Below are 27671 nucleotides of genomic sequence, written 5' to 3' on the forward strand. Positions count from 1 at the left end.
ATTTCCTTCTCTGTGTGTGTGTATGTATATATATATACATTTTTTTTTTTTTTTTAAACATTTGTGAGTGAGCTTGGGGTTTTCCTACACTTCCTGTCCCTTTGATCTTGGGGGTTGGGGTGGATTGGGATAGGAAGGCACAGACCGTAGCAAGGTAATGGTGTAGTTCCAGATGTCCCTACTATGTACCAGTAACTTCCTCTCACTGCTTCCTACATTATCAATCGGAATCAAATTTAACCCTTTAGTGAATGGGTAGGGGTACAAGAGCCGCTTACTCATCATTAAAGGGGTGATACTAATGAGGCCCCCCCCGCCCGCAGACTCCCACAACAACAAAGCCAGGGTTGTGGGGAAGAGGCCCTTGTTCCCATTTAAAGGAGACCGTGTGCTTTTTTTTCTCCCTTATGTTTTGGGGGTAGGGTTCCCCTTAAAAGTCCTGCCAGGCATAAAGGGCCTGGTATGGCTTTTAGGGGGAAACCCCGCACACTTTTAAAAAAAATGTTACTGTACGGTCCCTCCTGACCTTCCTACCAGACCTAAAGTATTCTCCCCTCTGTCTTCTGCAGTGTCCAGCAAACACACTGCATAAGGCTGCAGTGTAAGCAGCCTCATATAGTGTGGGGTGTGGACTAAGCTGTGAGCCATGATTGGCCAAAGTCACTATGACTTTGGCCAATCATGGCTCTCAGTGCATTAATCTGTGATTGGCCAAAGCATTGCATCTGACCTGTGGAATCAGCTTTGATCAGCTCTCCTTTATTGTAAACCGGAAGCTTACGACCTGACATCACTTCTGGTTTACCGGAAACTTTCTGCTCCATTTTTAAAAATCTGACAGCATTAAAAAAAACAATCTTTGCGTTATGAATGCTTTCAAGTGCAGAGGTGGGATTTGGTGTCTCAGACCCCAGATCACTCCATAAAAATACCTGTCATGAGTCTATTGCTGTCACAGGGGATGTTTACATTCCTTGTGACAGCAATAAAAGTGTTCAAAGGAAAATATTTTAAGTGATAGTGTAAAGAAAAAAAAATGAAACTGCCCCTGACCATGTTCATGCATAAAGGTGAGAGTACACGTGGGCCCCACACGCATCCCACACGTGAGTTATCGCCGCAATTGTCAGATCATGGCAGTAATTCTACCACCAGACCTCCTCTGTAAATCTAAAGTGGTAAACTGTAAGGAATTTTAAATCATTGGCTATAAATAGGAAAATTTACGCCGACTGTCACCGTTGCATGGGCGCACTCGATTTTAAAGCGTGGCATGCTTGTTATCTATTTACTCAGCGGAACATCATCTTTTATATTTTACAAAAAATTGGGTTATGTATTGTGGTTTTTTTGCAATAAAATTAAAAAAGTTTATTTTTTCCCAAAAATTTAGCTTGAAAAACCACTGCAGAAATATCTTCTGACATAAACACAAAAACCACCATTTTATTCTCTAGAGCCTTTGCTTTAAAAAAAATATAATGTTTGGGGTTCTATTACATTTTTGAGCAAAAAATACTGATTTTAAAATGAAAACAAAAAGTGCCAGAAATAGCCTGGAGCTGAAGTGGTTTTCAAAAAGTAATAGCTGGAGTTTGGCTTAAATTTGTCAGCGTATTTAAAACTGCTAGTACATCTCCCCTCCCCCTAGACTGACAATGCTGCTGTCCAATTTTGCCTCCTGTGCTCATTGATCCAGAGTGGAGGCATTTTAATACAGGAGGTTTATTACTGATCAGATCACCAGGTGAAAAAGGGGATAAAAGCCTTAAAAAGGAAAACTGATGCAGCCACCACATCTAATGATCAGTAAACTGCAATACGTTACATATTTGATTTTGGGTTTAATACTGCTTTAAACTTCGTTGGTAAGCCAGTGAGTACACCCATAGAAGAGATGCATATGAGTGGTGCCAAAGGACTGATGGCTGGGCATTTGAATTTCATCCTGCTGATACCAAGAGGAAGTGTCCACAGTATTACTGAGAATATTATTATTTATAGTATAACGTATTATTTATTAAATTAATTTCATATAATAAACGTTTAGGGGTTAATGGACAATATAAAATATCTTGAATGGGTGGAGGAGCTGAAGAGTTTGGGGACTCCTTTAGATTATTTATATACTCCAACAATCATAAAAACTTTAAAAGTTCAGTTCTGCTGCTGTTGTCAAAAATCTTGGAGTTGTGTCACCCTGGAGTGGCCAATTAAAGTGGATCTTCACCCTCTTCCACATGTTGCTTGCTTTCCACCCCTCCTCTCACCCTGCAGATGTATTGCGCTGTTTTTTTGTTTTGTTTGTTTTTTTCAGAAAAATTCTGGCCCCACCTCCCCATGCATGTCATTTGCCCGCTGTGCCTCCTGGGATATGCATGTCACATATCCCAGGAGGCATAGCCTTCCATAGAGGAAAGAAGGAGGAGTGAGTGGGCCTCACCGCATGTCATCGAGAGGCCTGCCCCCCTATCCTAAAGAGCCATCGGGTCTCTCGATGATGGTGGCACGGGACCTAATGATGGCAAGGCATGAGAGGATCTCAGTGGGACCATGCTGGATCCTCTGAATGGGTGAGTATCTGAAATGTGCAGATACCACCTTTAGGTAAGCGGGGCAAGAAAAAAAATGGGGGGGGGGGGGGTCAGCTGGAGGTCTGCTTTAAGATGACTAAAGATCCCGAACCTGGGCAAAGATGTCAGCACTGGCGAAGGTCAAATGGAAATGAGTATGTTTCAGGCAAACCAACAGGTATTTTTCTGTACTTGCAGGATAAAAGGGATAAAATACAGGAAATAAGCGTGTATTGCAGAGATGTCCTGTATTTGATTTTGCTTTGATATACACTTCAACTGAAGTATATCTGGGGGCTCAGCTCACATTAAAATGGTTTTACTTTGTTATTGCAGAAAGGAAATTTAGGTAATTGGATGCCCTACTCCTTTTAACAAATATGTCCATTTCAGTTTAACAATTGTAGTAATTTCATTGCTGTTTATTAGGAATGTTGATTTATTATATTACTATTAGGAAGGTTAGTAAGACAGGGTCCTGTTGCAGACCATTTTGTGCTTGTAGTATAACCGCCTCCTTGCTGGGGTTGGATCATACACGTTAATGATGCTGAACATGTAACGACGGTCTCCTCGAGACAGCCCCTGGAAGACAACAAAGGGGGATCCAGGTTTATGTTATTAACTTCGAAACCAAAAGATTATTATTTCAGGTACTTATATAGCGCTGTCAATTTACACAGTGCTTTACATATACAGTTGTGTTCAAAATAATAGCAGTGTGTTGAAAAAAGTGAAAGCTCAAAATCCTTCTAATAGCTTTTATTTCCATACACACAAATGCATTGGGAACACTACACATTCTATTCCAAATCAAATCATGAAGAAAAATATATCAAATTTGTGTTGTTCCTCTAAAATAATTGAAGAAAAGTGAATATTAGACTGTTCAAAAAAATAGCAGTGTTTGTATTCTTCTTTACAAACTCAAACATTCACTATATAAACTGAAAAATGTTTGAAGATTTTGCTTTCCTTTGAATCACTTAATTAATATTTAGTTGTATAAGCACTGTTTCTGAGAACTGCTGTACATCTGTGTTGCATGGAGTCAACCAACTTCTGGCACCTGTGAACAGGTATTCCAGCCCAGGATGATTGGACTACATTCCACAGTTCTTCTCTATTTCTTGGTTTTGCCTCAGAAACTGCATTTTATTATGTCACCCCACAAGTTTTCTATTGGACTAAACTCCCTGGCAGTATGATTATTTCAGATTTTTGGTGCTGAAAGCGGTACCATTATTTTGCATGGAGTTTTATGGAGTAATATGTCATTTTTTTATTGTAGGCCTGTCATTTTTAGGACTGAAATCAGTCCGAACAAGAGTCTAGTAAACATTCCGGATATGATAAAACTTGAAACACGAAATCATAAATTATAATTTAATAATCATAAAAAATAATAATATAATAATAATAAATTCAATTCAATAATATAATCAAACCAAAAACACTGAAATTTGAAATATAGAGCAAAGTTCGCACATCGATGAGCAAAGTCGCAGAATCGTTTTCAGTGTCTGATGACGAATTTCCCCACAAATCACAATTCTGCAAGTGGTTCTGATTTACTATCGCTGTTCTCTAGCTGGTCTAAAACCGATTTTGACCTAAAGGGACACTTTTTGGACGCCATGGACTTTTCCCAGTTTCCAACAGAAAGAACAGTCAAAATGCAGGCAGGGCACAGGACAAAGCAGTAGGGACAAAATGTGAAATGCTTTGAAACAGCAATGTTTTGCTATGTAATAATCGTTTTTAAAAAAAATGACATTTTTTAAAACTTTCAAATTTGCCGCCTGTTCCAGCGCGCGTACATCCAGACGTCACAGGGACAGGAACACGGAAGCCGGATGCTGGCATCGGCCGGAGGAGATGGCCGGGGACGCTGCAGGGGACACATCGCGGGAGCGAAGGACAAGGTAAGCGCTGCAGGGAATCCCTGAGCAAAGCCGCATGGTAAGCACGAATGTAGCTCGGGGTTACCGCTTGTGGTACTGAAATTTTACCCCGAGCTACACTCGGGAATACCGCCAGGGAGGTTAAGATCCGGGGATTGGGCTGGCCACTACATAACGTCAATCTTGTTGGTCTGGAACCAAGATGTTGCACGTTTACTGGTGTGTTTGGGGTCGTTGTCTTGTTGGAACACCCATTTCAAGGGCATTTCCTCTTCAGCATAAGGCAGCATGACCTCTTCAAGTATTCTGATGTATTCAAACTGATCCATGATCCCTGGTATGCGATAAATAGGCCCAACACCGTAGTATGAGAAACATCCCCATATCATGATGCTTGCACCACCATGCTTCACTGTCTTCACAGTGTACTGTGGCTTGAATTCAGTGTTTGGGGGTCGTCTGACAAACTGTCTCCGGCCACTAGACCCAAAAAGAACAATCTTACTTTCATCAGTCCACAAAATGTTGCGCCATTTCTCTTTAGGCCAGTCAATGTGCTCTTTGGCAAATTGTAACCTCTTCAGCACGTCTTTTTTTCAACAGTGGGACTTTGCGGGGGCTTCTTGCAGATAGCTTGGCTTCACATAGGCGTCTTCTAATTGTAACAGTACTCACAGGTAACTTTAGACCTTCTTTGATCTTCCTGGAGCTGATTGTTGGCTGAGTCCTTGCCATTTTGGCTATTCTTCTATCCATTCGAATGGTAGTTTTTCGCTTTCTTCCACGTCTTTCAGGTTTTGGGTGGCATTTTAAAGCATTTGCGATCATTTTAGCTGAGCAGCCTATCATTTTCTGCACTTCTTTATATGTTTTCCCCTCTCCAATCAACTTTTTAATCAAGATACGCTGTTCTTCTGAACAATGTCTGGAACAACCCATTTTCCTCAGAATGTCAGAGAGAAATGCACTGTAACCAGCATGTACAACATTTGCTGCCTTCCTTCCTTAAATAAGGGCAATAATTGCCACCTGTTTTTCAAAGAATGAATGACCTCACTAATAGAACTCTACACTGCTATTATTTTGAACATGCCCCTTTCAATTAGTGATTCAATTACACAGAAACAGCAGCATGCATGTCATGACTGTTGGGTCTGTTGGATTTCTATTACTCTACTACACCTGCTACTAAATTATTTGCCATGTAGAAATATCATTTCTACCAAAAACAGTGATTGATCAGGTTAGTGATGTCTGACTGCTATTATTTTGAACACAACTGTATATTGTACATTCATATCAGTCCCTAACCCTCAAGGGGTGTCAATCTAAGGTCCCTAACTCACATTCATACATACACATACTAGGGGCAATTTAGATAGGATCCAATTAACTTACCAGCATGTCTTTGGAGTGTGGGAGAAACTGGAGTACCCGCAGGCAGAGGGAGAACATGCAAACTCCAGACAGGTGGTGCCATGGTTGGTGGAAGTGCTAACCATTTAGCCACTGTGCTGCCCATGGTTGGGATTCAAACCAACAACCATAGTACTTCCAGGCTGAAGTGCTAAGCATTTAGCCACTGTGCTGCCCATGAAAACAGTTTCTTTATTGCCAAGAGTAAATATCAAGTAAGAGTTGGAAATGTATTTATTTATTTATAACGGGTACTTATATAGCACAATCAATTTCTGCAGGTATTACAATGCTTTCATTGTGATAAACTTTATATAATTGCATATATGGTTGGTGTTAGATCTCCTGCTGCATTGGTTTTCATACAGGATGGATTATTCACATGTAAAACTGTAAGGCCCAGCTCCATGCATGTTTCCTGCACTGAGTTCAAGATGCACTAAAGTTGTGATCTGCAGCGGGTCTCAATATTAAGTTAACAACTGTAACAAATTTTGACTTAAAACATTGCAGGGAATTAACAGAGTACCCATACAACTGTCCAGATTCCATTTTGCACTAGTATGGATTTAGTAAATGAAATTACGATTGGTTGCTATTGATTATCGATCTGTTTATTGAACAAACCCAACTAATTGTTAAGAACATATGGCATACAAGTTTGAGGGTTTTTTAGGCTAGAGAATCACTGGGGTCACTTTGGCCCTGATTTACTAAGACTTGAGTCTACCAGCAGACTCTGAACATTCAGGCAGACTCAATTAACTAGTAGCCAACCGCAGATAGTCGAATGACGGCTGCACTGCGGCCGGCCAGTTCTGAGTGGACGTCATATGACGTCCTCCCAGAACGCGCTCTCCTGCGCGCCCCAGGGGGAGCGCACCCGGCGATCTCCGTGATCGCTGTGTCCTACGGACACAGCTAATCACGTGATGTGGTAAAAGGCCAATCACAGCGGCCTTTTACCACGTGATCAGCGGTGTCCAATGACACGCTGATCAGAGGGAAATGCAAGTGCCGGTTCTCGGCTGCACTTTCCTCACGCTGTCAGATCGCGAGGAAAGTACTGCCGGGAACCGGCAGTTGTCAGAGCGGGGATCGACACTGATCATCAGGGCACTGATGATCAGTGCCCTGATGATCGGTGCCCAGCAGTGCCGCCCGCAAGTTCCGTCCACCTGTGCCCAGCAGTGCGCCCACTAGCTCCGCCCACCTGTGCCCAGCAGTGCACCCACCTGTTCCCAGCAGTGCACCCACCTGTGCCACTCTGCAGTGCCACCTACCTGTGCCCAGAAGTGCCACCTACCTGTGCCCAGCAGTGCCACCCACCTGTGCCCACCCACCTGTGCCCCCCAGTGCCACCCACCTGTGCCCACCCACCAGTGCTGCCCCCCAGTGCCACCCACCAGTGCAGCCCAGCAGTGCTGCCAGTCAGTGCCACCAGTCAGTGCCCAGGGGTTGTGCCAGTCAGTGCCGCCAGTCAGTGCCCAGCAGTGATGCCAGTCAGTGCCGTCTATCAGTACCCATCATCAGTGTCACCTATCAGTGCCGCCTATCAGTGCTGCATATTAGTGCCGCCTATCCGTGACACCTCATTAGTGCTGTCTATCAGTGCCGCCTATTCGTGCCACCTCATTAGTACTGCCTATCAGTGCCGCCTATCAGTGCCCATCAGTGCTGCCTCATCAACGCACATCAGTGAAGGAGAAAAAATACCTGTTTGAAAAATTTTATAATAGAAACAAAGAAACTTTTATTTTTCAAATTTTTTACACTTTTTTTATTTTTAGCGCAAAAAGTAAAGCGCCCAGTGGCGATTAAATACCACCAAAAGAAAGCTCTATTTGTGAGAAAAAAATGATCAAAATTTCATATGGGTACAATGTTGCATGACCGCGCAATTGTCAATCAAAGTGCGGCAGCACTGAAAGCTGAAAATTGGCCTGGTAAATAAGGGGGTATAAGTGCCTGGTAGGCAAGTGGTTAAATCAATCAAGACCTGTCAGTCTTCTGAGAGGCGTGTAGCAATCTAATTGAGGAACGTCTACTATTAGTAAATGTGGAATTGTGTCTGGCACATTTTTAGGTGCAATACCGGATATGTTCGCTAGATGGCGCACAAGCGCGGGCTTTGTAGCCTTGGCGTTTTCCTGTTTGCATTAGAGAATACTTAGAATGTAACATAAAAAGTACACCTATATTATAATTTTTTTTTTTTTTTTTTGCTGTTTTTCCAAAATGATCAGACAACTAATGCATTTACTAATGAATGTCATACATTCTATTTTCAAATGTTAAACATTTTCACACTTATATCTCAAATAATTTGGAATGTCTAGTTCTAAGTTCCCAATATAATGATATAGCTTCCTTCTCTTTAATCATGTAACTATTCTATGTTAAGGTATTAATGCACATGGGTTGTACACATCACACATCTGGGGGTGCAGCGGTATGCTGGCAGCTATGGGTTAGTCATCCAGCTCCATCCATCCATCCATCCATCCATCAGGGTGGGTGCCAAAATGGTAAGGGGAGGAATTAGCTCAGCCACAGGAGCCAGAAAGGTGCCTAATAGTGTAATACACACGCCCCAAGGGTGGTTTACCTTTCACGAGTTCATGCACTACTGTTCGTCGCAGATAAACCACACGTGCCATTCATAGGCACTCTCTGAGTTGGTACTCTGACACGAAGGACATTCCATTATTCAGGAATGATTATATGAACTTTTTTTTAGCACCATTTACCAGTTTAAATCATCATTAATGGGCAGCACAGTGGCTTAATGGTTAGCACATCTGCCTCGCAGTAAATGGGTCATGGGTTTGATTCCTGACCATGGCACATCCTGCATGGAGTTTGCATGTTCTCCCTGTGCTTGCATAGGTTTCCTCCCACACTCCAAAGGTAGGTGTATTGATTCCTGTCCAAATTGGCCCTAGTGTATGAATGTGAGTTAGGGACCTTAGATTGTACACCCCTTGAGGGTTAGGGACTGATGTGAATGTACAATATATGTGTAAAGCACTGCATAAATTGACAGCACTATAAAAGTACCTAAAATAAATAAATTATTGCACTTTTTGGATTTTACATGCGTTGATGATTGATAACATGCATTTATAGCACTGCACTATTATTTTAACATATTTATATTCTGGAACTGTTGACAGTACCCTGAGTGCTAGCTGCTACCTTCATATCTATACCTATATTTATATTGATCTTGTGTAATACCATTTTAGTAGTCTATATAATTTGACCAGCGCTCGCTTTATCATTATTTTTAAACAATATAACTATTCTACATTGCAGCACAAACTCTATTTCCTACAGTGGCTTAGTGGTTAGAACTCAGAATTTACAGCACATGAGTCATGAGTTCTAATCCCAGTCATGGCTGCATCTCAGTTTGCATGCTTTCTCTGCATGGGTGTGTTTCTGCCAACACTCCAAAGACATGCTGTTGAGGTTAATTGGGCCTAGAATATGTAAAAAAACAGCCATTTCTTAAAAAAACAAAAAATCGGTTGTTCAATCGGCCGACGTTACCACCAACAGCAAAAAATCGTCTGATTTTCGTCCGTCTACGGCCGGCATTTTTACTTCTGTCCCTTGCAGAGAGCTCTGCTATTATATTTTACATGAAAAGTATTGCGGTTGCAACATTGTATCCATTTCGGATACAGATGTTTTTATTTGGATACAAATAGATACATTGTTGCAGCCGCAAGACTTTTCATGTAAAATATAATAGCAGACTGGAATTCTTCTTCTTCCCAACTCTACCAATAGAAAAAAAAAATGTGCCAAAACCCCGATTAAATGGCCGACCAATTAACCCACTAACAGTGCAAAAATTGGTCGATTTTTTTTTTCTGGCCGATTTTTGACCCATCTATGGCCTGCATTAGATTGTAAGCTCCTTGACATTTGTGAATGCCCAAAATATGGAGATCAATTTCCAGGGTTCAATTAATTAAGATTTTGGCTACTGACTAGAAAGTGGAAAGGGAGTGAATCTTACCTGTGTCCTTTTCTTCTGACAAGTTTGAAATTTTCAATTTTCCTTCTGTTTATATTTCATTACAACTTTATTTTCTCTAAGGCTGCGTTCACACTAGCTTTGTCAGCAGGCATCAGACAGGCATTTGGGAAGCGTTTTTTACGCTTCTCAAACGCCTATGAAAATTCTGCACATGGCAGCACACAGTGCTGTTCACACTGAAGCGTTAGCATTGCATCATGGCAAAACTGGCGCCTCCTGTTGAGTCAGGAGGAGTTGAAGCCTCCCATTCAAGTCTATGGTGCCGCTCCTCAAATGCCTAGCAGATGTTTGCGAGGCATTTTTGGAGCTTCAATACCATTTAACTTCATTACAGGCATTTGTGGTGCAGTTTTAACACTTGGTAAATGCTTATCACATGCCTCAAAACCGGACATAGGGCGTTTGAGGAGCGTAAAAACCGCTTCCCAAACACCTGTCAAACGCTATAGGGGCGTTTGGTAAGAGTTAGAAATAAAGTCAAGTGTGAACGAGCCCTTAAACCTGTCTCCTTATACAACTTGACCCCCTCCCCCACCCCCCCTGTCATCACCTGTTCCATCTGCAAATGTGTGTATCCCCGCCCCACTTTTTTTATTTAACTATTTATTTATTGATCTTGTTAATGTGTCTCATTTCCTATCACCTCCAGCTCAGATCTCACATTATTATACGATTCCTGATTGTATCTCACCACTAGTCTGATTGAATTCACAATTCCTGGTCAGTCCCGTTCCCTGACCTATAAAACCCTTTAGGGCCAGTTCACACTACATGTGTTTCAGTTGCTTTTTTTGTATCCAAAACGCACAGAAAGAAGGTTATATGGTTGTCAATGTCATAGTTCACATCAGCGCTTGCAGTTCCAGTGTGTTGCAGGTGCTGCCAAAAAAGTCAAACAGGCTGCATTGTTTATGCATAGAACTGTACTGGAATGCAGTAAAACGCCCTGGAATGCACTAAAACGCACATGTCCCTAATTCAATTTTAGAAAAAGAGAGTGGAAAAAAATTAACTGGAATGCATAAAAAAATGCACTGGAACACGTCAAAAACGCATCCAAACTGCACTGGAACACACCAAAAATACATCCAAAATGCACTGGAACACACAAAAAACGCATCCAAAATGCAGTGGAACACATCAAAAACGCATCCAACATGCTCTGGAACACATCAAAAAAGCATCCAAAATGCTCTGGAACACGCTAAACATGCATCAAAAAAGTGCATGCAAAAACGCATCTGGAACACATCTAGACTGTTTCTATAGTGTGAACTGGCCCTTAGGACTTGTTCACACCATTTGTGGTGCAGAAATGCATGCAAGAGCACGCATTGTCCAGCACAGCAAAGAAATGCAATACCCTCTGCAGATGTGCGCAGGTACCATGATGAAAACTTAATTGCCCCTCCACATGTCTAGTAAACACAGATGCATTCACAGCCACAAAAACGCATGGCACCACACTACTGTGCGGTTAGGTGCAACACACTTTTACAAAAACATGCCTGCAGGATTTTTGCATGTTCCCACACATTAGGCAGCCCAATGAAATTAATGAGCTGAGGAAAAAAAAAGTAAAAAATGCCCATTCACACAGGTCCTCTGGCCTGTACAGCATGAATGAGGGGGTTGTTCATGTGACTGGAGCCACCTGTTACACTACGGGGACATAGCAGCTGTAGGAACACAGGTTGTCATCTGACAGGTGTGAAGGTATGGGGAAGTGGCCCTGAATGCTCACTGTCTGTGTTCAGGGCTGTACACCTGCACCCATATGCTTGTCAAATTATAACCTGCAGCATTTCCATTGTGTAACATAGGTTGCCTGCAAACGGCAATAGCCACAAAAACAAACCACTGATTCCCACTCTACAGGCCACAGCACCCATGTGAATGAGCCCCAAGACCTCAATTACACACACAGCTTTATCTATGAACTCAGTACAGTTTTACCATTTAGATTTCACAGGAATATGGTTGGGATTATATCAATTAATAATGTTTTTAGTGTATTTTTACCATAAATATAATTTGGATATTTTCTCTGGTGGTGGGGGGCTGTCAGGTATGCTGTACGGGACCCCGTGATATCTATCAGTGGCCCTGGGTGTATGCTTGTGTCTGTGCCACCTGTATAGTTAGGAAGAACCTTGAACCTCTGTTATGTACCTCAATGGATCTTGGAATTGGACATGTTTTCAACTGAAAATACAATTATTAGTAATGTTTCCCCGGCAAATGAGGATCAGTTCCTTGGTGGAGAACAGCGATCTTGCCATGTCCAGATGTGGTCTGGAAATCCACAAAAGAACAATTCACAAAACTAAAGAATAGACTTGCAAATTACCACTAAACTCTCCTAACTACACTCCCATCAACTCACACTTCCGGGTGTGTGCAAACGTTCTTCCGCCAACGTCATGGCGTATTTCCGGTATGACAGCTTCTCTAGTGCCTCCAACAGCCGTCTTGGCGTTTATTTGTGCACCATAGCAATTTTACATGCGGCTCCATTGTGTATATAACATTCACAAATATATGTTTGCAGTTCTATTGTGGATTTGGCATTGGTGACTGTATGCTTGCACTCTACTGTGTATATGACATTGGCAAATATATATTTGCTGGTAAAGGCCCAAGGTCAACATAAATTGGGGGCCCAATTTATTACTGTTAAGAGGATTGTAGAAAAAGAATAGCTAGCTGGACATTGAACACGACCTATTCATTGGTACATAACAGTCTTGGTGCAATAGGGGGCTTTTGGTTTGTTAGTTTGGACATACCTGCATATGTGCACTCTAACAAGGAAGATTTGGGCATATTATATAGCTAGCAAAAATAAGTGTTAGGGGTGCTAGTACATTTATTTCAGATACTTATGTAGCGCTGTCAATCTACACAGTGCTTTACATGTATATGTGGTAAATTCACATCAGTCTCTAACCCTCAAGGGGCATACTATCTAAGGGCCCTAACTTACATTCATACATATACTAGGGCCAATTTTGACAGGATCCAATTAACCTACCAGCATGTCTTTAGAGTGTGGGAGGAAACCAGAGTACCTGGAGGAAACACAGGCACAGGGAGAACATGCAAACTCCAGGCAGGAGGTGCCATGGTTGGGATTTGAACCAGCGACCCTAGTACTGCCAGGTGGAAATGCTAACCATTTAGCAACTGTGCTACATTCAACTAGAACATGAAATAATCCCCCAAAAATACATAGTCCAAATGTGTATTGATCAAATACACATTCCACATTTATTTGGACAGCAGCAACAAGAAGGTACATTCAATATCTTGGTGAAAAAAAAAAAAAAAGCAGGATTGATGTTGCTAAAATAGAACGGTCCTGCTCATAAGAGCTTACAATCTAAAAGACTATACTTCTAATGAACTGTGCTTTCGCAGGTTACAGCAGGAAACAAACGGTTAATATGAATCACTTAGGCTTATCCACAAAACAAGCTGCAGATCAAAATATCAATATAAAAATGCATACATGCCAAAATAACACCTCCCACCTCCCCAAATCCCCCACACATACATTTCTCATCATGTTTGTCTGAAAACTGCATTTCATTCTAAATAAAGCAAACTTGGAAGAGCAGAGCAATGGACATGTGTTAGCATTACAATGCAAAGATAATAAACACACAATCATTGTACAATAACACACAAACACACCTTAGAAGGAAGAACATGCAAAACAATTACAGCCCACATCAAAACACAGTGTGAGTGTGGCCTGGGGCAATTCACCACAATATCTCTTCCTCGCCAAACCACCACAGCCAAGGACTTTCAGAAATAATGTGCCTGTACAAGGCAAAAACCAGCCACTACTGCATCTCTTTATATAAGGTAGGCCACAACCACCACTGTCATTCATTTCATCAGAGAAAGTGTCTGCACCTGATTAATTCTCTTCCCACCTGTGTTAACCCTTGGTATACAGGCCCCACAAATCAGAGTCAGAAAGAAAGCCACAGTGACGTGTACCTCTGCAGCATACAACAGAACATTGAACAGGGATGTGAAAGGGAACCCTATTGGCAATATTTCTTGGCCCTATGGGCACAATTCACTCCAGATTATCGCAGGAGTTAAGGCAGTCACATGACCACATCTCGCATGCAATACTGAAAATGTCAATTCACTTTTGCTAGTATGCGGCATTTCCCATAAATCGGAAAAACACTCAGGAAATCAAACATAAAAAGGCCTTACACCCCGGTCACATCAAAGCTGATTTGAAAATTGTGCGACGTACAGTGAAGATGCCGATTTCCTTGCGATTTGCAAGACATCTGACACAGATATCTATGCAAATCACCACAAAAGTATTACATGTACTACTTTAGAAATCAGTGTCGGAAATGCACCCATATGACTGCTCTAATAGCAGACAATAGGGTGTGACTTGGCATACGATTTGCAAATCGCATGCCAAGTCGCATCCAGGGTGCATGATTTCAGGTGCGATTTGGGAATTGAAATTGTACCTGATATCGGATCTAATGAGTGTGGATGTGAGTGTCTTAACATAAGCGATTTGCTGCAGCACAATTTCAAACGTCGTTCTTGTCTACCTTTTTCAGCATTTTGTAGCGATTTCATACATAGACTACAATAGAAACCGCAGTGCAAAACACAATGGAAAATTCAATAACTCATTGGAAAACACGGTGAAATTGCCAACAAAAAGCACAATTTTAAATCGCATCTAGTGTGAACCAAGCAGGCAGTTCAACAAAGGAAATAAATCTTTGAAGGCATGCGGTATCTGCATGCTCAGATAAGGGTCTGTTATGGATTTGCGGGGGGGACTCCATGCCATTATTTTATTAATTTTTTTTTAATCCTTTTCTCTCTCTCGCTCACTCTACTCATGGTTTGACAAACTTTCCCAAAAGGAGGTGGAGTGCAAACCAGCATTATCAAATCAATCGTTAGTCCAGGCTCTTATCTCATCCCATCGTTTGACATTCACATAAGGTACAACTTTAAAGGTGTTTGAACAGACAAGGCCTCATTCTAATTCACATTCTAGGGATCATTTAGACAGAAAGCAAAGATGCTGCCACCAGCACATGTATGTAAGAGTAGTCACACAGAGATCATCCAAATTCATTAGCGTGATTGGGATTCAAACCGGCAACCCCAGCGTTATGAGGCAGTAGTGCTAACCACTAATCCATGGAGCTGTTGAACACTAATCCTGCCTGTATTTCTGTGGTGTGAATCAATCCTAGGTCCCTGGGCAAGGTCAGTGTAACTAGCCAGATATCTCCACTGTGACACAAATGTTGTGCTATGTTGCCAATTCTGATGTATGTTGGTTCCTTGTATTCCAATACAAAGGATTGCAATATTAATACAGGCGTACCTCGGTTTACCAATGCCTCAGTTAACGGAATTTTTGGTTTACGAATTAAAATCCATTGAAAATAATTCCTCGGTTTACACAATTGTTAATATTTTTTTTTCGCAATACAAAGTGTATTTCGGCGCTGATTTTCAAATGCAAATGCCAGCCTTTTTTTTTTCTTCACTATAGTTCACAAGCTTAGAAGTCATTTTCCCCGAAGTTACAGAAAACTTTGTATCTTTTAATAAACTCAAAGTAAACATTGTTTCCTTTAGGGATATAAATTCCAAGAAAACTTTCTCTTTTAGCTGGGGGAAGTGACAGGTGAATTTCTGAGCTACAGTGAAGAAAAAAAAGGGAGAATTACATTTAAAAACCAGCACCATAATAAATAAAAAACAGCATGGGGTCCCCCCTCCCATCCACACCAAGCCCTTCGGGTTTGGTATGGATATTAAGGGGTAACTCCGCACCAAAATGTAAACAAAAAACGGCGTGGGGTCCCCCCTCCCATCCACACCAAGCCCTTTGGGTCTGGTATGGATATTAAGGGGTAACTCTGCACCAAAATGTAAACAAAAAATGGTGTGGGGTCCCCCCTCCCATCCACACCAAGCCCTTCGGGTCTGGTATGGATATTAAGGGGTAACACCACACCAAAATGTAAACAAAAAACGGCGTGGGGTCCCCCCTCCCATCTACACCAAGCCCTTCGGGTCTGGTATGGATATTAAGGGGGAACTCCATGCCGAAATTAAAGAAAAAACAGCGTGGGGTTCCCCCCAAAATCCATACCAGACCCTTATCCGAGCATGCAGCCCGGCAGCTCAGGAAAGGGGGGGGTGAGTGCGCGCCCCCCCCCTCCTGAACCATACCAGGCCACACGCCCTCAACATGGGGGGTGCTTTGGGGCAGGGGGGCTCCCCCCCCAAAGCACCTTGTTTCCATGTTGATGGGGACAAGGGCCTCTTGGGTAAAAATAAGCCCCCCACCCGCAGACCCCCACAAGCACTGGCCAAGCAGGGTTGTGGGGAAGAGGCCCTTGTCCCCATCAACATGGGGACAAGGTGCTTTGGGGGGGGAGCCCACCTGCTCCAAAGCACCCCCCCATGTTGAGGGTATGTGGCCTGGCATGGTTCAGGAGGGGGGGCGCTCACTCGTCCCCCCCCTTCCTGACCTGCCGGGCTGCATGCTCGGATAAGGGTCTGGTATGGATTTTAGGGGGAACCCCACGCTGTTTTTTCTTTAATTTCGGCGTGGAGTTTCCCCTTAATATCCATACCAGACCCGAAGGGCTTGGTATTGATGGGAGGGGGGACCCCAGGAATTTTTTATTTATTGCAGACCTTTATTTTTACATTCAGCTGTCAAAATAAATATTATCTAGACCTTCGAAATAAGTAAAATCATTAGAGAAATAATTATAAAGGATAAGAAACAAAAATAGAATCAATAGAAATAAGGAAATCTAATTAGAATACATAAAGATATGCCTAGTGCTGTTTGTTAAACACGGTAGAGGCGATCGAGTGCCAGCTGTCAGAGGAATCCAGCCAGAGATTTACTATTGAGCAGCGTCTAAAAAGCAAGCGCCCACAGAGGACATCTAAAATGTGTTCTGCACATGCGCATTTATATCAGCATCGACTTGCTTAAAAAAAAATCAATTTTTAACACATTTTAAATTTTTTTGGAAATGGCAGATATTGTTTAAATATATATACAACCTTTTTGTAAATTATAAAAATAAATTAATAAAATAAAATAAAAATCAATTTTCAAATTACAAACATATAATGTGCAACAAAATCCCATAGATCCAAAAATGTCCAAAAAGAAGTCCAAATAGTGTCCACAAATATCCCAAATGTATTCACTCTTTTCCTCCACTGAAAGGATTGGCTGCTATTTCATCCAAAACGCACCTCGAAATAAGATATAAAAATATCTAGTGCATTACCTCAATAATAATAAAAATAACAATAATCACCCCGTGCAACCAAAATATACTTCAAAGACTTATAACGAAAAAAAAAAAAAAATATATATATATAAATAAATAAATAAATGTATATATTAAATTAATTCCTTATAGTGCATATAATCACACACATCAAACTGTGAACACTCTGTGATCACTGCAAGTCAGTGTCTACCATCAACCAGCACACAGTAGTACTAGGTACTATTACCCTCTTATGAGTATTGAAAATGCTCAGACACTATTATGGAATAATGTTCTTCCACGTCATCTTCCAAGTTAATTATTTTCTTTCCAAGGTCCTCAGAGAGATAAACAGGGTCTCAGGGCTAGTGTTTCAAGTATATAAATCACTTTTTATGCAACACTTACATGTAAAATTAGAAATATCAGCTCCAGACATGGTTAGAAACTTCTCCAACGAAACATCATGTGTTTCAAACCAACAAAATGGCCGCGGCGACACTTCCGGTCTACGTACGTGTGCCTTGACGTCACTCCCCTAGGGAGGTGCGTTTTGGATGAAATAGCAGCCAATCCTTTCAGTGGAGGAAAAGAGTGAATACATTTGGGATATTTGTGGACACTATTTGGACTTCTTTTTGGACATTTTTGGATCTATGGGATTTTGTTGCACATTATATGTTTGTAATTTGAAAATTGATTTTTATTTTATTTTATTAATTTATTTTTATAATTTACAAAAAGGTTGTATATATATTATTGCACTTTCTAGGGAGAAAGTATTGACTTTTTGAGGTTTATAAGGGTTTATATTGATTGAAGATATTGTTTAAAGTGAAGTCCTGATATTTGGCAAAGCAAATTTCAATGTGAACATGTTTCTGCAGTGATTTCTCATGGTGTTAGACGTGCCTCTTAGCAAGTTTGCTTTTTGAGTCTGATTCCTGGTCTGTGTCTCATTAGTAAATTCGATTTGGCGTCTACTTGTTGACGCTTCTCTTTAGTAAATCTCTTAGCAGGGTAAAAGTAGACGGTCGCCACTGAAAAATAGACGTTCGCCCACGGAAATGCGCCTAGGCACAATAGTAAATCAGGGCCTTTGTGTCTGTGCCCACCCCCAACATCATATCATCATATCATCATAACACAAGAAGAAAATATGCTTCCTTTGCACCCCAAACATTTAAAATGCATTCTTCCCTCTGCTGGACCTGCCTGTTACTGCACCCCCTTCCCCTTACTATCCAGCTAGACACAGTGGGGAGAATTTAATAAAACTTTTAAGACACTTTTCTGCGGGTATGGTTCCTTTAAAATGTCCCATTTCAAATTTGTGAGAACCTACAGTTTTGGTTAAAAATTCCAACACATACAAAAGATTCATGTACTTCTTATTTGCGTCAGTTTTACAGTGTCAAAAAAGAACTACCTCCAGTTTGTATATAACGAAACTGAAGGTAATGAATAGCAACTCAAAGTTGGGGTACAGTAGGCCAGACTTTTGGAGGGGTTGTGTGTCAAAGCAGAGCTAAACTTACCTTTCCTTCAACAGTCCCTAGCTGGCACCAGGCATCTTCTGCTGGGTGCTAGTCTTCGGCCATCTTAACTGGCCGGCACTGAACGACACTCTGGCGCATGTGCAAGAGTCAGTCATCCCAGAACACAGGGGCTGTGCTGCCAACGTAAACTGAGTTTTGCATGAGTTTCACATGCTCATTCTGGAGAAGACAGCGAGCAGGAAGGTAGGTGTATTTTATTGCAGAAGAGACATTGCAATAGACAGCCTGCCTGCTTGCAGCTTGTGACAGCGGAACTTTAGTTCTGCTTTAACTTTATTATTGCATTTTGTGTATTTGCTTTATTGGTTGCTAGGATGCAGGCTGCCAGTGTCCTAGCAACCAATGATATGGATTAAAACTTGGACAGTGGGTAAAACCTTATGAGGATACTGATCTACTGGTTCCCCATCAGGTCTACCTGCCCTTTGATTGACAGCGGACAACAGTGGGCAGATTCTATAGCTGCTATTGGACTGAATAGTGGCACTGAAATCTGCCCACTCTGCTGTCTGTAACAAGGCTGGCAAACCTGATGGGGAACTAGTCTCTCAGAGTTTCCTGTCAGGTTCACTTCTCTTGTGATTGATAGCGGATGGTAGTAGATGTATTCCATAGCTGCAATTCAGACCAATAATGGCAATGGAATCCATCACTGCCTTTAGCTGTCAGTCAGAAGAGAAGCACACCTGATGGGCAACTAGCCCCCCATTAGGCCACACCCACTCCAAACAAAACTAGTCAGCCGCTGTGCCTGTCAGTGTGACAGGTGCAGTGGCTGAGCAGGGAGCTATCTCATTTTGTTAGGCTCAGCAATACCAAACTGCACTGAGGATGGAGTGTCCAGTATGGACACTCTGGCCTTACTGCCGACTGCCTCCTATAACAAACTCTTGTACCTGTTTCCGTCACAAGCATTGACCCCCTTATAAAGCCCCTTTCTTGCTCCTCTTTTAAGATCACTTACCTGCAGTAATGGATTCTGCCTTTCAACCTTTGAAATCCTCACTTTTTCCATGTTGTGTTTCATTCTTTTCAGTTCACCTGGATCCTGAATGAAAACAGTAAGGAAGTAAACATTTAAACCATAATTACTTTGTCACAGTTTCAAGCTCTACTCCAGCTAAAGTTTTTTGTTGTTGTTGTTTTGGACACAGTTCTTGAGCTTTTATTGCTAGCTCTATTCCCATTAAAAAAATTCCATTGACTTTCTGTCCCAGTATCGGGAAATCTCTCCAATGGTAAAAGAGACACCAGCACCTTGAGTATGCCGTCTAGTTCTTGTCTGCAGTCCTTGGGAGGGATGCGCTGTAACTGAGGAGAGTCCAAAGAAGAGCAACAACCCTAATAAGAGGGCTTCAGGATCTGTTATGAGGAACAATTACAAATATTAAACTTATTCTCCCTGGAGAAGAGACACTTAAGAGGAGATATGAAAGCAATATACAAATATCATAATGGCAGCTCCAGCATTAGGAGGAATATTTTCAGTCTCAGGTAACACAATAGTGAACTCAGGTTCACTCATGTGGCCACTCAATGAAATTGAATGGGAAGCGATACAACCTTAAAGTGTGTAGGGTTTTTTTTAACTGTTAAAGCGGTAAGGATGTGGAACTCCCTTCCACAATTAGTGGTTTCAGCAGGATATGTTACTAATTTAAAAAAAACCTCTTAGATGGGCATTGTATTGAACACAATATACAGGAATATGGGAAGTTGGAGAAATTTAAATACACACGCTCACACAGGTTGAACTGGATGGACTAGTGCAGTTACTCAACCTTTCCAACTATGTAACCAACAAAAGTACATTTTTCTTTAGTTCAGAGTGGAAAGCTTAAATTGTGGGCCTGCTAATTATTGCTGCTCCAGCCCCTCAGTTCTTGTCCTGGTGTCACAAGGATGTCACGAACACACACAGGGTAAATCTACCTCAATGTATGTCACAGACAGCAATGCATTTGTAATGAAGGTTGTAGCTCTACCCAATTCTCATCAAACTCAATTAATCAAAACTGCCTGGAGTTGGAATTTAAGCTCTGCATTTGAACAAATGGATCAAAATGACAGCAACAGCAGCCAATGTCGTATCCAACACCCTGCTATGACTGGTCACTAGTACTGTGAAGAATTACCCAGGTGAACAGTAACAAGAAACTTGCACTAAGCACTAAACTATATGTATGTTTACAAATGTGACATACTGTGTATATCATCTATTTTATGCAGAAAACATACTATTGGACAGATACTATAATGGTTTTGTTTTCTTGCTTCAATAATATTTTTAACACACATCACTAAAGTTTAATATCTGATATGTTATGTATATATTTTAAAAGATCCAAAAAGAACATATAATACAGGGCAAAGGATTCCCATGCACTATGGGCTATCCAAAGAGCTTTTTAGCTGGCTTTTTCTGATTGAAACCTCTGGAATAACTATTTGATAAGGTAGGGGTCACTCCTCCGCTACATTCACTTGTGTGGGTACGTTTCCCCTTAAACTATTGGACTGTGTAAGCAACAGGATTTTTAAATCTAAGAGGCAAAGGGAGAGCCTGGAATACGTGAAAAGTTGCCTAAAGTTTCAAAAGAAAATGCTAATTATTAATATGCAATATTTTGAAAGGTTTTAAATGTGTTTGTTAAGTGCTTAGTATAATAAAGAAAGAGATTGTGTACAAAACCGCTAAACATTTCCTTTATACATAAATTATGTAACATAAAATGTAAATGGTAACCTATAGATATATGCCATTCATTCTTTCAGTACAAAGTCATGCATTGTTGGAGCCACGCTGGTACACTCGTGGCGCAGATTATTCATTTGCATATATCGCCTCCTGAGTTTGGCCAAGTCGGGTGGAATGGTAAGCCTAGCCTTAATTAAAACTGGTATAGATACTGCACCCTTAGTGTTTGTATACAATGTACTGTACAACCTGAAATCCTCTATGGTCCAGCTGCTCAACCATATAGCCCTTTGGTACCTATTGTATGGCCTTTGACCCCTTTGACTGCGCCCCACAATGCACTGCGCCCTGCCACTGCATTTTGATTGGCAAGGCATTGCACCTGAGCACAGAATTCTGATGGAAAAATTGGATGGATTTCCCCATCCACACAAGTGAGGTAGATGAAGGAATGCCCCAAATTAAAGTTTTCCAACAAGTCTGTTGGACGGAGGTCAATCGTTTGACAGAATGCAGTGGTCCCGGGATCCGCAATGAAATGGGAAAGCCCAGGAATGGGTGGCCGGGGGGGGGGTGTTATGACTTCCAAGCCCTATAAAAGAGATTTGGCAGCTCTTTGATAGGGCATTCAGTTTTACATGAAAGCCCATTGCCTGCTGCAAATTTTGATATCAGGATAATGGCAGCTGCTGCAACCCTGATCCTCATTAATCCACTTCCAGTTCTGGATGTATGGGTACGTCCTAAGACTGGAAAAGGTTAAAGTGCTAAAAAAAGTTTGTTGGATTTATAAGGAACACAGAAATCAGAGCCAAAAAAACAAAACATGCATTGGTCAAATTTGTAATCAGGTATCCCTAGGACACTAGACCTATAGAAAATGCCCTGACAATAAGCACATACTTAAGATGGCATACTGGGTCAATATTGTCCGAAGAGTTCTTATATATCTGGCTTGGCAAGCAGTCCCCGAAAATACTTTTTACAAAATGAGAACTATGGTCAAGAGCGGTGGTGTGGGTAAGGGGAAACATTCATTATAGCATGATAGTAAAAACACTTCTTACCATGTGGTGTTAAAGTTGTCACTTGTCCTCAGCCTGCAAAACATAAGCAAATGCAATCAATTCATATAACAGTCATATACAATTTGCCTGATTTACTGAACTGAAAAACACAAAATTTAGCATGTGTCAAAAAAACATTAAGTTCAGGAATTATGGTATGCAGGGGTATTCTGCATTACCTACAAATAATTAAAAAAAATCAAAACAAAACTGAATACATTAGGGAAACTGATGATGGAATAAAAATGTTTAAAAAGACCACTCACAAATGTTAATGACACTAATGAGTGTTTGAAAACACAATTCCTGGCCACTTTCCAGAAAAAGCTCCAAAAAGCTTGTCAGCAGCTAAATATCGACATCAAAAAATTTGCTTATGCTGTAGTTGGAGCATGAACATTTTGTGGATCCTGTTCACTTAAGGCCGTCGTCTGCTACTTCATAGACATTGGATCATCACTTGATCCAGAAAAATAAGGCAGGATCAAGAGACTATTATGTAAGGTCTATGGGCACTTAAAATGTCATATCTCTTAATCCTACTAGAGGACAAGGCAGTTAGACGATATTTCAATGTGAAGACCAATTCACTAAATAACAAAGGACTAAACTATCTGCATACCTATTATAAACTGTTATAGCAGGGAATTATAAGAGGTTATGATAGTTACATAGTTAGTCTGGCTGAAAAAAGACAAAGTTCCATCCAGTTCAGCCATTTAAAAAAAGAAAGTTATAATCCTATACCCACAGTTGATCCAGAGGAAGGCAAAAAAAGCCCCAGCAAAGCACGATCCAATTTGCTCCTACAGGGGAAAATAATTCCTTCCTGATCCCCCGAGAGGCAATCGGATATTCCCTGGATCAACTTTACCTATACATGTTAGTATCCAGTTATATTCTGTGTATCTAAGAAAGAATCCAGGCCTTTTTTAAAACAATCCACTGAGCTGGCCAGAACCAACTCTTGATGGAGTCTATTCCGCATTTTCACAGCTCTCACTGTGAAGAAACCTTTCCGTATTTGGAGATTACATTTCTTTTCCTCCAGACGTAATGAGTCCCCACTTGTCCTCTGTGATGACCTCAGGGTGAATAGCTCTACACCGAGTTCACTATATGAACCATTGATGTATTTATACATGTTGATCATATCCCCCCTTATGTATTATACATGTTGATCATATCCCCCCTTATGTATTATACATGTTGATCATATCCCCCCTTAATCTCCTCTTCTCAAGAGAGAATAAATTCAGTTCCTCTAATCTCTCCTCATAGCTGATCTCCTCCATGCCTCATCAGTTTGGTTGCCCTTCTCTGTACTTTCTCCAGTTCTCCAATGTTCTTTTCATGAATTGGTGCCCAAAACTGAACTGCATATTCCTGATGAGGTCTTACTAATGATTTGTACAGGGGAAATGATATCTCTCTCTCTGGAGAGACTGGCCTATATGCAGATAACCTTATTTATTTTGCATTTTCAAGTAATCAGGTGCAATGAGCAATGGCCAGCAATCTACAGCACAACCAATTAGAATTCGCATACTGAACCTGGGCCAGGACAAGGTGGCTACTGATTGGTTGCTATAGGTATAGCACTTTACATTGCTTTAGTAAATAAGCCTCCACTGCCTTCCTGGCAAATCATACTTACTTAGGCACTGTTCACACCTATGCAGTTTGCTTTTTGTCCATTTTACAGTGCATATTGCAGTTCATTTTGCATTTTTCTACACAAGTTTTTGATGCATTTTTACCATGTTTTGTTCAGCTCTTTTTCTTTTCTAAGTGGAATTTTTTTTGTTGCTGGGCAGAATAAAAATGCAAAACGCAAAACACGTCAAATATCACTACCGTGCATTTCAGCAGATTCTCCATTGAAATCTATTGTAGCAAAATGCTGCTTTTTGCTTTAAAAAAGTCCCTTACTTTTTCCAAAAATGCTGCAGCTCATAGATGTGAACATATTCCATAGGAAACCATGTTAAAAGGACTGTAGTGCATTTCTGCAAAAAGCAAAAAGCACTAAAAAACGCATTGGTGTGAATGGTGCCTTAAAGTGGAACTTTAAGTCCTGAATTAAGTCCTGCTAGATCAATTCAGGCTGGCCCAATTTGCAGGTATACCTATGTAGAACATTAAAAACTATACTGTTTTAAATCTAGTAATACACTGTCTCACCCTGCTCTGCACATGCTCAGTTGCTCTCTTTTTTCGGCACTGTGCCGAACATCAGAGCTACTAGAGGTTGATCTTCTTACAGCTTAAACATTTACTTCTGCTCAGGGGCTCTGGGCTTCAGAAAAATGTCAGGCAAGAAGAAACAGGAACAATGCTGGAGGCAATTTACAGCACACACTCATTTTGGTAGTATAATTATTAACGTGGAATGTATGTTCCTTGCTAAAGAATATTATTTTTTATCAAGTTGTTATGGGTAAAGTTCTGCTTTAAGTGCATTCAGGGGGATGAACAAAGAAGAGGAGGAGCTGGGTGACTTTGGCTTCTTATGGAGAAGTGAAGGGATTCTGAAGAACCCCTTTCAATTTCTTATATTAGGAAAAACATTTGTAGCGCCCTCTTGTGTACATAGTTTTTTGAGTGTAGCTAAAGGCTTGTTAGAACACTGGGTGAGTCAGAGGGTTTACTTCAGTCTAGGCTAGAGGGCTCTACAGATCAGTCTTCTGGTACCTCTCCCTGGTTCTGGAAGCTGGGAGAAGTTTCCAGAAGCCAGTGGGTTGAGGCCAGGAAGAGGTGATCTGCATATTCAAGGGAGTCTGACCAATCTCAGGCAGGAGGCCTGACAGTGTGGCAGACTGGCCCATAAAAATGAGAGAGCCTGGCCAGCAGAGGAGTCAAGTGGAAGATGGAGTGCTGAGGTGTGCTGCTGTGTAGCCTGGGAGGGGACTCCGGAGCAATCCACTGAGGAAGGACAGCCTGTTAGCCTGGAAAAGAACCAGCCCAGCAAAAGCCTGAAAGCTGTTTTTCCAAAGGTAAGGGACACAAGGACAGTGTGAGTATCTCTACAACCCCGGGCCTACAGGAAAGAGGGCTACTAGGTGCTATAACCTACCAGTTCTCCCTGAGACAGTGCTGCAAGCCCATTTTGGAATCTCTTGCTCCAAGGTACTCTTTGTTACTTATCTGTGAAGAGACTGGTGCCACTCCATAGGGAGTAGAAAGTATAGGATCCTACATCTTGTGAATTTTGTCTTCAGAGATATTACTTTGAAGTTAAGATGAGCATCCCATATACCCCTAGATCCTATCCAAGTTGTTTATCCCCAAATAAAAGAACAAAAACAAGCCCATGGATTGGTTACTGACTCTGGAAGGAAGTTGGAAAATGCATGTTGCTTTGTTATGCAGGAAATAAGGGAGACCGAAAACCAACGACACTGGAAGGGGTAGCACTACAAATTGAATAGCTGAGAAAATCTGACAAAGGCAGTGGATTAAATGAAAAGATGGGGAGCACCTACTGACATGCGATCAGTGATATTAGTTTAGTTTTTGTGAGGATAATCTGATGTGGGAACCTTTACAACAAACCTTTATATTTAGCCACACAACCCTTGAATCTGAAAGTGAATGTTCATGTATTCAACAGGCAGCATGTATTCAAAGCAGAGTGGGGGGGAATGACCAGATAGGGATCAATTTAAAGCTGGCCATACACAGATCCTGTGATTCGGCTGAAATTCAAGCTGAGGGTGGCCCTGTTGACACCACCTGGCTTGTCAAACATTAAATGAGAATTTGAAGCAGCCAGGCACAAAAAGTCAGCCGAGCAATGACTTCATAATAAGGAGGAAAAAGGCGCCTCTAAGTGCAGTATGTTACAGTATTTATTTGGAAGCAATGTAAAACACTCACATTGTATTAAAATAAGGTAGGCTCAAGTAGTAAGGGTGAAAGCCGAGTCCTCGCTGCACTGACCGCGTCCGCACTACCGGAGATTGTAGATGTCACGGAAAAGCCGGCCGGCATGTGAAGTCTCAGAAGATGGTGTCTGGAGTGCACCTTGGAATGCAACATCGGCGTCAGTGTGATGATGTATGGGAGACCAGCATGCAAAGTGACGCGTTTCGGAGCATGCACTAATCCGCCTGCTACAGCTAGAAGAGCTTGCCCAGTGCTATATGGACTCACTTATGACATTGGACTTTTTATTTTTTTATTGTTCATCTTGTGCCCTTTGCTAACAGGATTTGGGGATCTGTATGCGCTGATTTCCTCTGCTTTTAGTGGTTTTGTAGTTTGAACAATGACCTCAGCCAATCAGTTTCAGCCAATCACTGCTCAGGTATTCTGCCAGCCACAGGTGTCAGAGATCAGAATGCAATGACTGGCAGTATATTACATGTATGGCCATCTTTGGCCAGTTTGAACCTGCATTGCAAAAAAATGCAAGCCAAGAATTGCTGTTTTTATACAATTGATTGCTGGAAGTACTGTATGTGAGGGTGTATAGCAGTGTGCAGAGGATTCACTGAGAATCCTAATTGTGCAGAAACTGGGTTGCACCTTTTACTGGCGCTCTGGTCATAGATCTGCTTTATATACTATTTGTGACTTGCTAACATTTTAGTCCATAAATTGACATAAGGAGATGTCATTCTTGAACCTTGCAGAAGTACGCCTACCATGAAGCTTTAATATAAACCTCCAGGTTCTATAGATAATTTAAAAGGAGCCCACAAAATACACAGTAATACATGCAGTAAATCCTGACAGTATGATAAAACACTGAAATACCTGTTCTTATCTCTGCCGTAGATCTGACTGTGTTCTGTTGATAGCTGGTTACCAGTGAGATGTGGGTGGAGAGTCAGACAGGATTAAAGCAAGTTTGAAAGTTCCACAGGAGACATCCGGTCATTCTAGAGCTAATATCAGATGGAAGATACAAATTAAAAGAAATAGCAATTGACTTAACAAGGGCATAGACATCGGTTCACAATATTGTGGGTGTGGGAGGGCGTGTAAATCACATACCCAAACCTAGAGACAACCGCAGCAAAATCGCATGGCTGTTTAGCAGACACGCGGGGGCACTGTTAATTCTTATCGGC

General features: G+C 41.4%; 1 long non-coding RNA gene across 1 annotated transcript; it reads right to left on the bottom strand.

Annotated features, from left to right (window-relative positions):
* Positions 1 to 2974: 2974 nt before the first annotated feature.
* On the bottom strand, positions 2975 to 27671 carry LOC149457447 (uncharacterized). The gene is made up of 4 exons (XR_016313624.1): positions 27355 to 27671; positions 22594 to 22626; positions 19793 to 19876; positions 2975 to 3158 (listed from the first exon to the last, which is right to left on the bottom strand). It is a non-coding gene; the product is annotated as an uncharacterized LOC149457447 (long non-coding RNA).

The sequence above is a fragment of the Staurois parvus genome, unplaced genomic scaffold, assembly GCF_062004578.1.
Source record: "Staurois parvus isolate SC_StPar_1 unplaced genomic scaffold, SC_StPar_1.0 ptg000320l, whole genome shotgun sequence".
NCBI lineage: Eukaryota > Metazoa > Chordata > Amphibia > Anura > Ranidae > Staurois > Staurois parvus.